Source organism: Bos taurus, chromosome X (genome assembly GCF_002263795.3).
Source record: "Bos taurus isolate L1 Dominette 01449 registration number 42190680 breed Hereford chromosome X, ARS-UCD2.0, whole genome shotgun sequence".
NCBI lineage: Eukaryota > Metazoa > Chordata > Mammalia > Artiodactyla > Bovidae > Bos > Bos taurus.
The window spans coordinates 51,289,569-51,293,459 of NC_037357.1; the positions used below are offsets into that span (position 1 = coordinate 51,289,569).

Consider the following 3,891-nt stretch of genomic DNA (forward strand, 5'->3'; position numbering starts at 1 on the left):
TTTTCACATGTGTTCTCCCTGTGTGCATGTCTGCGTTCAAATTCCCTTTTATAATGACATTAGTCATATTGGACTGGAAGTTCACCCTACTCCAGTATGATGTCCTCTTAACAAATTACGTCCAAATAAATTTGCTTTCTGAGGTACTGGGGCATCTGCATATATATATATATACCAATCCTTGAGGCTTGTGGGATCTTGGTTCCCTGATCAAGGATTGAACCTGGGCCTTCAGCAGTGAAAGTGCTGAGTCCTAACCACTGGACCATCAGGGGATTCCCCTGCATTGAATTTTTGAGGAGACCCAATTCAACCCATAACACTGGCCTTCTTTTTGTTCCTCTAGCACACCAAGCTCATTTCTACTTCAGGTCCTTTATATGTACTAGTTCTCCCTCTAGAACCCCAAAGAAGCACAACTGTTCCCTTCTCAGCACACAAGTGTCATCTCATAATGTCACCTCCTCAAAGAGGTCTTCCTTGATCATCCTAGCTAAAAAAAACCCTCTACCACACACATCATTGTCTACTCCTTTCCCTGCTTCAACTTTTTTCATAGCACTCATCTTTACCTGGTATATTTATTTTTACTTTAAAAAAAATTTTTGACTGCACTTGTTTGGTCACCTGATGTGAAGAACTGACTCATTGGAAAAGACCCTGATGCTGGGAAAGATTGAAGGCAGGAGGAGAAGGGGACGACAGAGGATGAGATGGTTGAATGGCATCACTGACTTGATGGCATCACCAAGTTTGAGCAAGCTCTGGGAGTTGGTGATGGACAGGGAAGTGTGGCGTGCTGCAATCCATGGGGTCGCAAAGAGTTGGACCTGACTGAGTGAGTGAACTGAGGTCTTCCTTGCTGCACATGGGCTTTCTCTAGTTGCGGTGAGTGGGGGCTACTCTTTAGATTCGATGTGCAGGCTTCTCACTGCAGTGGCTTCTTTTATTGCAGAACACTGACTCTAGGCATGAGGGCTTCTGTAGTTGTGGTACACAGGCTTAGTTGCCCCATGGCATGTGAAATCTTCCTGGACCAGGGATAAAACCCATGCCCCCTGCATTGGCAGGCAGATTCTTAACCAATGGACCACCAGGGAAGTCCTCTTTTTATTTTTAATTTGTCTTTCCCATCAGAATATAAGTTCCATAAGGACAGGGAGTTTGTCCATCTTATTTACTGTTGTATCATCAGCTCTTAACACAATGGCTATTAGAAAGTAAATATTTAATAAATGTTTGTTGAGTGAACATTTGAATGAGCAAATGCTCACTTTGTTGATTCTCTGATTTAGTCTCTGGAAAGCTCAGTAGAATCAAGTTTTCCCTGGGAAAATGGAACTTACACCAAGATATTAATTTCCTCCTTGAAATGAACTAACTTATTATCCAATTATAAAACAGCAAAATAATATTCCTCCTCTCCCCCAAAGTTACCTTTTTTTCCTTCCATTTGTACTACCAGAAAGCCACCTGAGGGCAGCAAAAAATCAGAGTGGAGAGAGGGCAGTTCCAAGGCAGAGGCACACTTTCAGTTTTTCCTCAAAGATTGTCTACCACATGCTCTGTCTCCAGCCTGGCTAGTTCTTTTCACTTCTAGTGCATGCTGCTGTATAGCACGTGGCGTGCATGCATACTAAGTCACTTCAGTCGTGTCCTACAATTTGTCACCCCATGGACTGTAGCCCTCCAGGCTCCTCTGTCCATGGGATTCTCCAGGCAAGAATACTGGAATGGGTTGCCATGCCCTTCTCCACAGGATCTTCCCAGCCCAGGGATCAAATCTGCATCTCTCAAGTCTCCTGCATTGGCAGAAAGATTCTTTACCACTAGCGCCACCTGGGGAGCCTTCACTTCTAGTAGGCACACATTAACAGGCCTAGCTGGACTTCATTCTGTGTGCTAAGTCGCCCAGTCCTGTTCGACTCTTTGTGATCCCATGGATTGTAGCCCACCAGGCTCCTCTACCCATGGGATTCTCCAGGCAAGAATACTGGAGTGGGTTGCCATTCCCTCCTCCAGGGAATCTTCCCAACCCAGGGATTGAACCAGTGTCTCTTAAGTCTCCTGCATTGGCAGGTGGGTTCTTCACCACTAGTGCCACCTTGGGAAAAGTAGGGGATCCCTTTTCATTGAATCAGTTTGCTCAGAAAAGGCTAAGGAACTAAGTTACCTTCCAACTGAGATTTCTAGATTTAACAGCCTTAAGTCAGAGAAATGGCTATATTTTGTTCTTTATTTATTTGTTTGTCTTTTAAAAAGAACAGTCCACTTTGAGATCTGACCTGTCAGGTATCTCCCAGCTCTCAGCTGTATGACCTCTGACAGGCACTGAGATAAAATGATATCTAAACAAAGTCCCTTGGGTTTTTTTTAAATTGTTTGTTTACCTATTTCCTTAATGATCAAAAGATGACTCCAAGCCAGAATCTTTGATGTTTATTCACCTAAACTCAGGCTTTTCCTGTTATAAAAAAAGGGAGTGTGTATCGTTTATGATCTGGCAAGAGTCAAGCAAGAGCAGAGGGAGGTTCAGTTTCTAAAGTGAAAGTGAAGTCTCTCAGTCGTGTCCGACTCTTTGCAACCCCATGGACTGTAGCCTAATAGGCTCCTCCGTCCATGGGATTTTCCAGGCAAGAGTACTAGAGTGGGTTGCCATTTCCTTCTCCAGGAGATCTTCCCAACCCAGGGATTGAACCCGGGTTTCCCGTGTTGTAGGCAGACGCTTTACCATCTGAGCCACCAGGGAAGTCTTTCAGTTTCTAAACCATTTCTTAAAGGACAAGAAAGGAATCTAATTAAACCGTCTTGCGAGATCAGGGCCCTGATTTTTTTTTTTTCATTTAATCTGTTCCCAAACCTGCTTAAATATTTGAGCCCTTGTGGGTTGCAGACTCTGTAGAGCACTGCTTCTCAAATTTAATGTGCACATGAATCACCTGGTGATCCTGTCAGAATGAAAATTCTGATTCAGTAGGCGTGGAGAGGGTATTATAGGTGGATTAAGTGGGACTTCACGCATTCACTTTGGCTTCAGCCCACCTCTGAACAGCCAATGCACCCTTGTTTTCCGGAGTCCTCTGCTGCAGTGCTCCATTCTAACTACTCCTTACTGCCAGATGCCCCAGGGACCTGTAATAGGTCCCTTTCTCAGTGGACCCTACCTTCTGTGAAAATACAAGTTACAGGTGATAGTGGGCTGATTAGTAACTTTCCCCTCTCTCCCTAGAGCAGAGGGCCCATCCCCCACCCCTTCTTCAACACAAGATAACAGTGGAATTTAGTCACAGCCTCCGAGAACATAGTTTTCCCCAAAGGAATAATTCCAATTGTAAGAATTCTTGTCCTATGACAGACTAATAAAAAAGCTATTTTAGTAGGATAGGGAAGAGAAATATCATTTTGAATTTCTGAAAAAAAAATTATACAACATAGGAGACTGTCAACCTGATTTACTTTCTCCTGTACCTGTCGTCTGCTTTGGTCTCATTAAAGGCAGCATTTTCTTATTTTAGAAGTAGAACCATGAACCTGTCATATTAGTGTCTATTTCACATTTATGTACAAAGGAGTTGCAATTCCATAGCAAGAGAAGCAACAGAAATCTGAGTGAAGTTTCCCAGTGTATGACAATACATTATTTGGTGTTTACTGAAGCTTAAAGGATCCTGATAATATTTGACCAATATTTCACCCAATAATTTTTCTATAATTTCTTTATTTTGGTAGAATTGAAATTAGTTATCTGAAATTATTTAAACCTTCAAAGCACAGCACAAAGTATTTTATAGGGTAGCTTATTCTCATGCTCATTTATAAAAACAAAAATGGGCTCCTCAAGAGATAAATTTGCCCTACTAGAGATGTAAATGATTGCCTGCTCTACCTACA

At 42.6% G+C, this 3,891-nt stretch overlaps 1 non-coding gene across 1 annotated transcript; it reads right to left on the reverse strand.

Moving 5' to 3' along the window:
• Positions 1 to 202: 202 nt before the first annotated feature.
• Positions 203 to 276, reverse strand: TRNAE-UUC (transfer RNA glutamic acid (anticodon UUC)). Its single transcript has one exon. It is a non-coding gene; the product is annotated as a tRNA-Glu (tRNA).
• Between the last annotated feature and the right edge of the window lie 3,615 nt (positions 277 to 3,891).